This window comes from Narcine bancroftii, chromosome 4 (genome assembly GCF_036971445.1).
Source record: "Narcine bancroftii isolate sNarBan1 chromosome 4, sNarBan1.hap1, whole genome shotgun sequence".
Classification (NCBI taxonomy): Eukaryota; Metazoa; Chordata; class Chondrichthyes; order Torpediniformes; family Narcinidae; genus Narcine; species Narcine bancroftii.
The window spans coordinates 42,044,346-42,058,740 of NC_091472.1; positions in this window are offsets into that span (position 1 = coordinate 42,044,346).

Sequence of the window (14,395 nt, forward strand, 5' to 3'; positions counted from 1 at the left end):
TAGAATGGGCAGCACTTGATCGCCAGATGTTACAAGACAAGGGTAGCAGGACTGAGACATGACCATCATGTCTGTGCACCACAATGAACTGATGATGGTACAAATGCCACCTCCCCTGGTTTTTCCAGGCACTGGTGTTCGGTCAGTGCAATGGTGTAGCCCTTGGGCTGTAGTGCCATGTCCAGAATTTCCTGTTCAGCCATGTATCTGTAAAGCACATCACGCTGCATTCCCTGATGACTCTCTGATGTTGAAGTCTGGTTTGGAGCTCACCAAGTTTGTTCTACAAGGATTATACATTGGCCAGGAGGATGGTTGGGAGCATAAGCCCTCAGGTCCTGGCATCTCAGCTTGATCTACAGCCCGCCCTCTGTGTCCATGTGGTGGGCCCAGGTCAGTAATCATCAAACAATGGGAAAAATGCAGAGTTATCGTGGATGCCTGCAGAGGTTTTCTGGGAGTCAGCCCTCTGTACCATCAAGTGCAGTCAGCTGGCCAGTGAGACCTTAGGCTGCATCTCCCATAGCTTTTGTGTGAAAGAGAGGAGCTACCCTGTTTTTACATCAATACTGAGTAATTTCCTACTTCAACTACTGTATCGTTCTTCAGCAGTGAAAGGGAATAACGATGGCTGGGGGCTGAAGAAGAACAGCAGCTGGTTCTCAGTATGAGGGTTGGGACAGCACTATTACTGCAGGTAAAAATTATTTCTGATGTAAAAACATTCATCATAAAGGTAAGTTGTTTCTTTCATAACTTAGTGTCTCCATTACCATTACCATTACCAGTTTTTTGGTGTTGTCTTCAAATTAAACCATGTGCTTTGAAAATTATCCTGCAACTTAGGTGGGATATTACTAATCTATTGAAAGATAGCATCAAAATTTTGAAAGATATTCTCGCAGTAAACTCGCACGGGTAACAATGTAGTAACGAGGCAATAATAATTTCAAGTAAAGATTCTCAGTTTATTCTGGCACTTAGAAGTAAATCTTCCATATTTCAGGGTGTGCAAACTGATATTTGCAACTATAAGAACAAAACCACTATTGAAATTGTGCCTAAGAAATTTGTGTGAAAAGGTATTCAACAGTTTCATTGATAGTTTTGTCACGCATAGGTCATTTAGAATTTATGTAAATTCTTCTGAAGCATGTGTGAACTATGAAGTAGTTAAAGTCATATTTCAACAAAGATTGAAGTCAGTTTATGGAACTATCCTCTCCTACAGTGTTTCAATTAGTCATCATCTTCTTTCATCTAACCTCACTGTTAGTCTTTCCTCCCAGAAGCTGTAGACCTCCATATTTGTACATCAGTGGACAGAAAGCTGGATTCCTGAAAGAGACCTGTGCATTAAATTATTAAAATATTGATTTCTTTGAAAGTCAGAAACACTACCCGTTCAAGTTACTTCATATTTGATGAATGATTGTCAAGAAATTCAGGGCTATCTATACTCTTTTTTGCGTTAGGTGATAATAATTAAAACTTCAGGTAGTTGGACGATTTGTTTCCTTTCATTGTTTTACTGGTGTTTGGCTTCTCTTCATTGCTCTCATTTTCTTTCTTTATTGCTAACTGTTTCACTTTGGGTTTTTTCTCTCTCATGAATCCTCTTTGTTTTAGGTTGTCTATTGCATAAAAACATAAGAAGTAGGAGCAGAAGTTGGCCTTCTGGCCAGTTGAGCTTTCAATAAGAACATGATCTGGCTGTGGGCTCAGCTCCACCGACCGATAACTCTTAATTCCCCTACTGTTCAAAAATCTATCTGTCTGTGTCTTAAATTCTCTACTGCTTTTTTTTTGGTTGAAAATTTTATTTATTAATGATGATAAGTCAAACAATAAAAATACAAATAAAGAAAAACAGAATACATACATTATGTTTTTGTAAATAATACCCCCTATGAACCCCCCACCCCTACCCTAACCCACCTACTTCTCCCCACCCCTCCCTCTAAACTACCCCAAAAAGAAAGGAAAGAAAGAAGAGATCACATAACATAAAACTTTAAATCAGTCATTTATCATGGTTCAGAGTGTGGGAAGAAGACTAATAATTCAACCCCATATATTCCAAATACCAGCTCCGTTTTATCAAGAAAATAATAATTATTACGTAAATTATATGTTAACTTTTCCAACGGAATACATGATCTCATTTCCAAATGCCATCGCTGAATACACAAGTTAGTCTCATTTTTCCAAGTAATTGCCAAACATTTTCTAGCCACAGCTAAGGCCAATCTCAAAAAAGCAATTTGAAATTTATTTAATTTTAACTCCAAACTCAATTTCATAATATAACCCAATAAAAATACTAAAAGATCAAGTGAAATTTTCAATTTAAAAATAGCTGCGAAGAGTTCCTTAAATCTACCCCAAAAAGGTTTCACCGTCTCGCATAACCAAGTCGAATGTAGAAAAGAACCAATTTCCTTATGACATCTAAAACATAAATCAGAAGAAATAAATTTATATTTCCTTAATTTCTCCGGGATTAAATATAATTTGATGAAGAAAATTATAATGAACCAATCTGTACCTTACATTTACAATTTTAGACATACTATCCTAGAATAGATTCATTCAATCATCCTGAGAAATAAGTATTGACAAATCTTGTTCCCGTTTTAATTTAGATTTATAAACATCCATCTTAAGCATTTTATTCTGCAGTAAAGCATACATCTCAGAGATAAATCTTTTATTGCTACCATCAGGTAAGTAAAATTTCAGATTTAGACCATTTGGGTAGCCGTAAAATTGTCCAACAATAGAGCTTTAATTTGATAATGAGAAAAAAAGGGTATTCAAAGATACTTCATATTTCTCTTTCTTCCTTTGGAATGAAATAAAATATCCTGCTTCAAAATAATCTTCTACTAATTTAATACCTTTCTGATCCCATAACTTCAAAAGTTGATTATTAAGTGTTAAAGGAAAAAGCTTATTTTGAAACAAAAGAGATTTACATTAAATTTTACCTTGATTACCTATACTTTCATTTTTAAAATTCCATAATTCCATTAAATGTTTCAACACAGGCAAATTATAATTATTTAATAACTGAGAATTTCATCTATAAATCCTCTTCTCACCAATCTGAGTTAATTCAATATTAGCCCATAGCGAAGGTTTATCCACTTCAAACATCCTATTAATAAATTTTAACTGTGCTGATACATAATAATTCTGAAAATCAGGAAGTTTCAAATCTCCTAATGCATTTATCATTTTACCTTTCCACGAAAACCTCTTCACCAAAGCATTCAAATCTTTAAAAAAATGTTTGAGGAATCTTGTAAGGAATAGATTAAAAAAGATAATGAATTTGAGGAAAGATATTCATTTTAATACAATGAACACATCCTATTAATGTTATAGGTAAATCTTTCCACCGATTCAAATCATATTTAATTTTAGACATTAAAGGAAGATAATTCAGTTCATATAAATGAATATAATAACTATTTATCTTAATAGCTAAATACTTATTTTGATCTGTCCACTTAAATTTGATAATATGCCTGCACAAAGAATAATCCATTTCAGCTAAAGGCATAATTTAATTCCTTTCCCAGTTAATTTTATATCCCAATACTTCACTATACTTCTCCAATCTATCATGTAGACTCCCCAAAGATTTCAAAGGTTGTGTTAAATATATCAAAACATCATCTGCAAACAAGTTTATTTTATATTCATCAACTTCCACCTTAATACCTTTAATATTACTATCTTGTCTAATCATCTGGGCCAAAGGTTCAATAACCAATGCAGATAGAGCTGGTGACAAAGGCAGTCTAGTCAATCCAGATAACATGAAAGGTGGTGATACCTATCCAATTGTCACAATTCTAGCAGTAGGTTTTCTATATAAGGCCTTAATCCAACCAATGATAAAAGGCCCAAAATTAAATTTCTCCAAAACTTTAAATGAAAAACTCCATTCCACTCTATCAAAGGCCTTCTCTGCATCAAGAGAAATTACCATTGGTTGGTGAGATTGCTCCTGGGAAACAGTAATTCAAGAAATCAACTTTACAATTTTGTCTGCTGAATATCAATTTTTAATAAAGCCTGCTTGATCTACATGAATTAAATCTAGTAAATATTTAGCTAATCTATTAGCTAGAAACTTGGCAACAATTTTATAATCTACATTCAATAGGAAATAGGTCTCTAAGACCCTGCTTTTAATGGGTCCCTGTCCTTCTTAAGAATAACTAATAATTGCTTTAGAAAAGGAATCTGGAAAAGAACTAATCTCTGTTGCCTGTCTCAATACATCCATCAATAAAGGAATTAATAAGTCATGAAATTCTTTATAAAATTCAAAAGTAAAACATAATCTCCTGGAGACTTCTACTGGAGGCATAGATCGAAGTGTATCCATCACTTCTTTAAAAGTAAAAGAAGCCTCTAAATCCTTGATATCACTCAAAAAAGGAAAAGCTAAATCAGATAAAAAATGATCAATTTTAGCTTCATCTTCAAATACTTCAGAAGTATACAATTTTTCATAAAATTTATAACTATATTTACCTTCAACAAAAGCTGTATTTGGTCCCTTATAAATTTACAAAATTCAGCATTTTTCAACAACAAAGAATTATATCTCTAACGATAAACATCCTCAATTTTCTCTGAACCTGCACACATAATTAATAACTAAGAATGATCAGACAAAATCCTACTCTTATATTCAGCCTTCAAAACTCGGCCTTATAATTGTGTTGATACTAAAAATAAATCTATTCTAGAATAAGAATCATGTCAAAATGAATAAAATGAAAAATCTTTCTCCTTGGGATTTACTTTCTCCATATATCTAACAAATTCATATCTTTCATTCACACCATTAACTGTTTAGCCATTTTGGTTCTAATTACAGAGTTTGGAGATTTATCTAATAATGGATCTAAATAACAATTAAAATCACCCCCTACCATAATTTCATCATATGCCTGATTTAAATTTAAAAAAAGAGTCCAACATGAATTGCTCATCATCTATATTAGGAGCATAAATATTCATTAAAGTCCAACATTCAGAAAAAAGTTAAAATTAACAATCAATAGTCTACCAACTGACTCAAAAACTGATTCCAATTTAAAAGATATTTTTTTATTAATTAAAATAGCAACTCCTCTGGCTTTTGAATTAAAATAAGACACTATAACTTGCCCAACCCAATCTCTTTTTAATTTCTGATGTTCCTTTTCATTCAAATGTGTCTCTTGCAAAAAAGTGACGTCAACCTTCAATTTTTTAATATATGCCAACACCCTTTCCCTCTTAATCTGATTATTAAACCCATTGACATTAAAAGTAGCAAAATTTAAATAAGCCATTGGGACATATCTATAAAAACCCCACCAGAAATGTTGAAGCCCCTCCCCATGGCTATAACACAAACAAAACCAAAGATCTCCTCAAAGAAAAAGGAAAAAAAACATTAAAAAATGAATACTATAATATTATTACCCGCCTAAATTTTATGGGAGTGACCAATGCCACAAGGTGGCCTATGACTTCGGAAGGATTGGTAGCTGAACCACCTTCCTTGAGCAGAACAGCAAAAAAAATATATAAAAATAATTTCAAGTATGAAATGCTTCTTCTAAGTCTCGATTAACCTGATCAGCTTCAATTCTAATATCAATCAACTGTTGAGATTCCATCTCTCAATTCCCATTCTTCCCTTTTGGAACCAAACCAAGCTGTTGGGAAAATCTTTCTTGACTTTGCACCTGCTTATTATCAGGTAAAGAATGAGCAAAATACTGAGATTGATAATCTCCATAAAAACTTTAAGTACAGCAGGATACCGAAAAGCAAATTTGTATCCTTTCTCCCACAAAACAGCTTTAGCCAAATTAAATTCTTTACGGCATTTAATCACAACTTGACTCAAATCAGCATTTAAAAAAATACTCATTGTTTTTAGCCTCTAAAGGGCCCTGATTATTTCTTGCATTCTGAACAGCAAGTCTTAAAATCAACCCTTTGTCTTGTTAACACAGACATCTAATCAAAATAGAATGTGGAGCTTGACCAGGAAGAGACTTTCTTCTTATTGCTCAGTGACCTCTGTCCAGTTCCAGACCATTTGAAAATATTCTGTTCCCAAAACCTCAGGAATCCACTTCTGAAAAAACTGAACCGGGTCCAGGCTTTCAAAATCTTCTAGAAGACCAACTATTTTAAATTATTTCTCTGACTTTGATTCTCAAAGGCATCAATCTTCTTTAACAAATCTCTTTTCTGAATTTCCCAACCCGTAAATGAATCCTCCATCTGCCCATCCTTTCTTTACATTGTTCTACATCATCTTTACAATCAATATTTTTTTCTTAAATTTATCCTTAACCTTGTCCACCGCTTTCAATCATTTTGCCTCAACCAAATTTATAGAAGATATTTCCCCCTTCATGTCAGCAAACTGTTCCTTCATAACTGAAAACCCTTGACTCATTTGATTAGCCAAGTTATCCATCTGGTTGGATAAATTAATAGCTAAAGTTGACTCTGAGTGGTGTGAATCAGACTTAAACTTTAAAGTCTGCTTCACCATGGGCCTACCCTTATATATGACTGTATCCTCCTCCTCCGTAACTTGTTCTTCCTTTTCTTCCAGTAGAGTGTTGTCCACCTCTTTCTCATCTGTCGATACCAAGGTCATTTCGACGTGACTACCATGAGTCCAGGATCACTAGACCGAGGGAGTTCTGGACCCTCAAAGCCTGGGCCATACTGGATGTTGCGCATGCACAATTGCTCATCTTGATCTGAAGGAGGTGGACGTCGGGTACCGGAGCCACTTTCCACAGCAATGTGTAAAGTCGGTGCCGGTGTAGTATGAATTCTACCAGAGGACTGGTGTTGTGGACGAAGATGAGAAAAATTTGAGTCCGGAGGCTCCACTTGCAAGGTAGGCCCGGATTCTTCGGTAGTTGTTAACTGTTTAGTAACTATTTTCTTTGCTGGTTGAGCTTTAGTTTTCATCATGGCTGCCTCCAAAATACTTCAGCAGTATAATCAAAAGTTTCTAAAAATATTTGTAAAACTTTACATAGTTCTGCCAGGGGGAAGTTGTCTTCCCACATCTTCTCCCTACGCCATCACACCATATTCCCCCCCTCCCCCCTACTGCTTTCTTGAGTAGAGAAATCAAGATTCACCAATGCCAGAAGAAGGTAGTTCCTCCTCATCTCTGTCTTAAATCTGCTCCACTATATCTTAAGGTTATTTCCCATAGTTCTGGTCTCACCAGCCAGTGGAAACAACTTTTCTGCTTATATATTCGGTTCCTTTTTTAAAATGTTTTTAGAAGCCCCCCTCCCCCTGCATCCTTTAAAACTCGAAAGAATGTTGTCCCAAGCAAATCAATCTATTCTTATAAGCTAACCCCATCATTTCTAGAATTAACCTGGCAAACATCAGAAACCCTGCAAATTTCTACAGATGTGTGGTGCAAAGTGTGTTGACCGGCCACACCATGGTCTGGTATAGGGACACCAATACCCCTGAGCATAAAGCCCTGCAAAAGGTAAGAGAAACAGCGCAGGACGTCACAGATGTCACAGACCATTGAGAACATCTACAGGCAATGCTATCTTTAGAGCAGCAGCAGCAATCATCACCTAGCAAATGCACTGTTTTCACTGCTACCATCAGAAAAGAGGTACAAGTGTCACAAGACCCACAACACCAGGTTCAGGAACAGCTGCTGCCCCTCCACCATCAGACTCCTCAACAACAAACTCAATCAGGGATTCTTTTAAGGACTCGCACTTTTATACTTCATTGATTCTTTTTCTTCTCTCTGTATTGCCCAGTTAGTTTGTTTACTTATTTACATATGTATGCTGAGCACAGTTTTATTGCACTACCATTAAGTTGAAATTCTGCCTAAAACGAAATTCAGGTTTGTGATGTCATGCATGTACTCTGACAATAAATCTGAAATCTGAAACCTGAATCTAAACCTCCTCTGCACAACCTCCAAAGCCAGTAAATCCTTTCTCAAATGTGGAGACCAGAATTGCACACAGTACTCCAGGTACAGCCTCACCAGCCTCACCAGTACCCTGTAAAGAACCTCCCTGCTCTTAAATTCAATCCCTCTAGAAATGAAGGGCATCATCCCATTTGCCTTCTTGATCATCTACTGCACCTGCAAACTCACTTTTTGTGATTGATGCACAAGCACTCACGGGTCTCTCTGCACCTTAGCGTGCTACAGTTTTTCACCATTCAAATAAAAGCCCAATCTACCATTTTTCTTTTCGAAGTGGATAACCTCATATTTACCAATGTTGTTCTTCATTTGTCCGACTCTAGTCCATTTAGCCTGTCTATATCGCTTTGCTGATTCACTGGGTCATCAAATATAGAATAGTGCAGCACAGGAACAGCCTCTTTGGCTCACACATCTGAACTGAACATAATGCCCAATTATCTCCTCTACTCAATTAAGTGTCATCTGCAAATTAGGTACATTACACTTGGTCCCCTCCTCAAATTCATTTATGGATAGTGTGAACAGATGCTGTCTTAGCACCAATCCCTGCCATATCCCACTGACCACCAATTAGAGAAACACCCAATTGTCCTCCAGATTTCTCCCTGCTATTATCATCCAGTGGTACTTTCTTATCACCAATTCTCCTGTTACCCTTGTCATTCTTTCTTCACTTTGGGTCACTTTGTACTATGCTCTTCCTCAGATGAAACAGCGTTGGCAGAGGGATGCATTCTTGATATGCTCTTGACCACTCGACCACTGCCATCTCTCCACCCTCATCCTGCCAAATGATATATTCAATGAGCAATAAGGTCTCCTGCTGAAAACTGTTCCTTGATGGTACAGTCAGGATATCTTTACCATTAGGTCTTGTATCATTACTGACACTCAATGAAAGGTTTAATCTCTCAGATTTATTGAAGTTACAGTGATGCCTTTATCCTCTGGGAATCTTGCCTCCATGGACTTTACCAAGTAAAGCTAAGTGAATAAAAAGCTTCTGATAAGGGGTGCTCCCTGTCACCAACAGCAAGGATCGTCTGAGTGTGAAAAGTGAGTCTTAAGGCTGCCCTTGACTCCATCAAGTTCCTTGTCAAGACTTTCTACGGTCAGAGTGAAAGTAAGAGATAGAACTCAGCTCTCAAAAAAGAAAGAAAAGCAGAGAAAGATAACAAGCTGCTGAAAGCAGTTTCTGTTTGTCCTGGTATGTGTACAGGGAAGGGTACAAGAGAGGATATGTCTTGAGTACTCATTTTGCAGCATTTTCACCCTCTTTGACCATGACTCACACTCTGCCCATCAGGTTGGAGACCAGTTTTTGAAGTGAGAGTAGGAGTGTAGACACTGTTATCCTTTTCCACTGAAACAATATCGAATTTGGACGGCGCAGGTATTTTGCTTTAGCTATGAGGGGTGGAAACAAAAAGGAAACACATTGTGTGAGCTGGATGTGAATGAGTTGTAATTTAACATTGTACATTGCTACAAAATAATAACATGAAGATATGAACGTGGTGCAGATGCTTCTTGAGGATTGAGGGGTTTAATATCTGCCAGATTTATTGAAACTACTGTGATGCCTTCATCTTTTGGAAATCTTGTCTCTTTGGGCTCCACCAGGTATAGCCCCGTGACCAAAAGACTTGTGAAAAGTTGGGCTTCTTGTCAACAACAGCAATTATCCTCGAGTGTGACAGCCAATTTTATGATTGTCCTTGACAGTCCTGGTGAGGTCTTTTCCTTCTTGCATTCACTCTGGGTGTTATTTGGAATGGTCTCTACCTTTTGCAGCAGTCATCCTTCACTCACTGTAAAGATTTTCCAAATTTCAATCATTGCTTTGGATGCACTATCCTTAGTTCCAGCAAACTGGGAAAACCCTCTTTCTCACCACTTGCTTCCAACAGGTGAAGCACAAAGCAGTAATGGTGTCACACTGGAAGAATGATGCTGACTCAAAGTGCAGATTTCTTTGACAATTTGTGTTCACATGAGCTGATCAATTCAGCAGATGGTTTATCCCTAGGCTTCCAAGATCTGGGAAAGATTTCAGACCTCTCGTGATCTGTCCCCCTTATTCCTTGACACGTTCACATTTTCTACTCTTTATCCTTTCAAAACAGCTTTAAATGTGCCTTCACTTGGCATCTCTGGTCATGAATTTTGGGCCACATATGAGCACCATCAAACCTGATCCAATACTGTATTTTGTAAACTCTACTGATGCTAGGAATGGAGTTCAATGCAGTCATTGCTTACAAAAATATCTGCTTTAATCTGATGTGTAAAAATGGAGACAACAATTCAGTAACAAATATAATGCAGGCCTTTGGATTCAAAATACAATATTGTGCTGCAATTTGCATGTTAACTGTTATAAAATCAAACTAACCAGCCTCGTCATTGTCACAGAACTTGCCAGCAGCTTCCAGTATTAGGTTCAAAGCACATTTGTGGTGCTTTCATGATCCCCGCAACTGAAAACCCGGACCAACATTGATGGTCGCAAATAGCAGCAATATTCAGACATGCAGTACGCTCACAGTCCCACTGCAGTTCAGCACTAGTTGGTTCACATGGACTTTCACGTTGGCCTGGTCGCGCAGCCATTACTGGGTGCTGAGATCCTCCAGGCACACAGCTTACTGGTCAATTTGGAAGGATGAAGGCTAGTCCATGTCCAAACATTCTAGACATTCTGCCTCGGGGAGGCCAGATTATTGGCCTCACACCTGGACTCCGTTATGCTCTCAGGAAATGAGTTCACCAGGATGTTGGCAGAATTTCCCTCGATAGTAACACCACAATTCACCTCATCTCTGCCAGAGCATGGGGTGCAGCACCACATACTGACTGAAGGACCACCGCTGCATGCTCGAGCACGCAGGCTGGCTCTGACAAGCTCTGTCTAGCCAAGGAGTTTAAAATGATAGAGGAGATGGGAATTGTACAACAGTCCGATAGCTCCTGGGCCTCACCGCTACATATGGTGCCCAAACCAGCAGGCTTATGGAGATCTTGTGACGATTACCACTGGTTGAATGAGGTTACCACACCAGATCACTACCCTATGCTGTATATACAAGATTTCATGTCTAACTTACGTGGAGCTTGCATCTTCTCAAACGTGGACATTGTCAGATCCCAGACCACCCAGTTGAGATTCCCAAGTTGGCCCTTATTACCCCTTTTGGCCTTTTTGAGTTCCGGAGGATATCTTTTGGGCTCAAACGTGGGGCACAAACATTTCAGCGGTTAATGGACACGATCTGAACTTTATATAACTAGAAGACATGCTTATTTCCAGCCGAAGTAGCAAGGAACATTTGTCCTACCTGTGTAAGCTTTTCACTCTTTTAAGTGAATTTGGTCTGACCATCCACCCTGCCAAGTGCCATTGACCTCCTGGCCCATAGAATCGACCAGCACAGAGCGACGCCACTGCCTGCAAAGGTCAAGGTAATCCGGCAAATTTGCTAAACCCAACACGATTAGGGGCCTTCAGGAGTTTGTTGGGATAATAAACTTTTATCGGCAGTTTCTACCCTTGGCGGCTTGCATCATGCGCCCACTGTTTGCCTTAATGTCGGGCAAAGCAAAAGATGTCCACTTGGGATGAGGAATCATTAGGCTGCATTCAAGAACGCTAAAGATACTTTGGCTAATGCCATGCTGCTGATCCACCCAAGAACGGATGTCCTGATGGCCCTAAAAGTGGGCGCATCCATTACAGCAGTTGGGAGAGTGCTGAAGCAACACATAGAAGGGCATTGGAAGCCGTTGGCTTTCTTCAGCAGGCACCTGAGGCCACCTGAACTCAAGTACACCGTGTTTGATCAGGAGTTGTTTGCATTGTACCTCACTATTCCACAGGCATACCTCACTGGCATTTCAGATACTTCCCAGAAGTCAGGCATTTCATAGCCTTTATGGACCACAAGCCATTAACATTTGCCTTCACTAAAGTGTCAGACCCCTGGCCGACTCGTCATCAGAAGCATCTGTCATATGTTTTGGAATTCACGACAGCCATGAAGCACATCTTCATGAAGTCCAACGTTGTAGTGGATGCACTATCTCGTCCAGCCATCCAGTCCCTCCAGGCCCTATCCCAAGGGATAAACTATGATGCACTCACAGAGGCACAATGAGTGGATGAAGAAATTCCATGTTACAGGACAGCAGTCTCAGGATTGCAGCTAGAAGACATCCTGGTGGGCCCAGGGAGTGGAAGCTTCTTTGGGTCGAACTCGTCCAATTGTCCCTGCGGCCTGGAGCAGGTATTTGATGCAGTGTACGGGCTAGCACATCCATCAATCAGGATAGTAGCCAGCAGGTTCATGTGACATGGCCTTTGGAAGCAGGTCAGCAATTGGATGAAGGCATGCATGCAGTGTCAGATGTCTACGGGTCCATCAGCACACAAAGGGCCCACTACATTCAGAGATTTGACCACATACACATGGACATTCTGGGGCTCCTGCCATGGGGCCCGGGTCCTGCTCATCATGGTGGCCAGAGGTGGTTCTGCTCGTGGGCACAATGGTGGAAACCTGCATCAGGGCCCTGATTGGTACCTGGGTGGCATGCTTTGGATTACTGGGACACATCACATCTGAAAGGGGTGCCCAGTTCACCTCAAGCCTATGGTTGACATTGGCCAGCCTGCTGGGAACCTAGACGCACCACACAACTGCATACCACCTGCAGTCCAAGGGGTTGGAGGAAAGGTTCCACAGGCATATGAAGTTAGCCCTCACGGCACACCTGAAAGGACCTAACTGGGAGGACGAACTGTCTTTGGTCCTGTTGGGAATTCGCACGGCACCCAAGGACGATTTAAATGCCTCATAGGCAGAACTGGTCTCCATTACGCACATTGTGGTTTCAGGAGAATTCACGCCAGCCCCACAGGGGCAGGAGGAGGCACCTGCAGTAGTCCTCAGGAAACTCCATGAGAGGGATGGCACTTCAACACCTGTGCCAACATTGCAACGTGGTCAGACTAGCGGACCCAGGGGCCTGTGAGACTGCGCCAGGCACCTTTGCAGCAGCCATATGAGGGACCTTTCAAATTGGTAAGGCCCAATGGTTCCACATGCATTTTAGATATTGGAGGGAGAGAGGAAGCCTTTATCATAGACTGACTCAAACAGGCCCATCTGGATTTGGTCCAGCCAGTCGAGGTTCAGGCACCACGGCGCAGGGGCAGACCGCCCAAACAGAGACTGATGCAGGCTTTGGGCACCTGGAACAGGATTGCTGGTTTTGGGAGTGTCACCCACTTACCGGCAAGCAAACTGGCACCCAAAATAATGGACGCTCTGCTACAAGCGCAGGAAAAAGCTGCTCTTAGAATGGATTTTTGTCCTGTTGGATGACATCACTTTTGGCCTGAGTAATGGGAATGGAAGTGTATAAAAGTGCAGGTTAAAGGCCTGAATGAATGAGTTTTGAACTCATCTCTACAGCGTGTACATCACTTTCTTTCATAGCTCATAGTCCTTTGCTTCAATAGATCTAGCAGAGGCAAGGAAGTGTCTTGGAAATCAGATGTACATTTGGGTATGCAAAGGTGGCACTTGGAGATTCAAAGTTTGGCGTTGGAGAAAATTACATATAATCTGAGAAATAAATATTCAACTTTCGTACAAATTTGGAGCCCATATAGGCAAAAGTTAGGGATAAATATGTAAAAATGTACTTCCGACTCTTAAGATCTGTAAAAATCTTCATTCCTAAAGTAGTTTAATATGAATACGGTAAGATCCCAGTGTGTGAGCTAATTCTTTGCGTTATCCAGATTAATATCTCTTTATATTTTTCTCTTTTCCTTTTTCTTTATATAATTTCTTTATATAACTATATATTGTATCTTTTTATGATTATACCTTTATCATGAGAGAGGGAAGGGTAGGCAAGGGGGAGGGGTTAATGCCATGTTATCATTGTAATTTTAACTCTAATTAAGCATTGTACAATATATAATTACATGGATGAACATTTTTAAATAAAATATTTTTAAAAATATTGTGACATGCACAGAATTCATTGAGGAGTGGGTTGGAGGTGGGGGGTGGTGAGGAGTGAGGCTTCTATTGAGGTCCGAGCACTCTATCTCTGAGAGGGGAAGGTCGGAGGGAAGAGTATAGACCAGGCAGGGGCAGGGTGATGGTCAGTGGGGTGAAAGGTGTCAGGGAACTTGGGTGGGGGTGGGATTGGGGGGTGAAGTGGAGGATTGGATAAAACAAAAGGGGGAGGTGGAGTGTTGGGGAGGTCAGGGGTGGGATCAGAGGATAGCTGGTGGGGGGGAGATGAGAGGGTCTGAGGATGGGGGAAGGAAAGGGGGAGCTCAAAGGA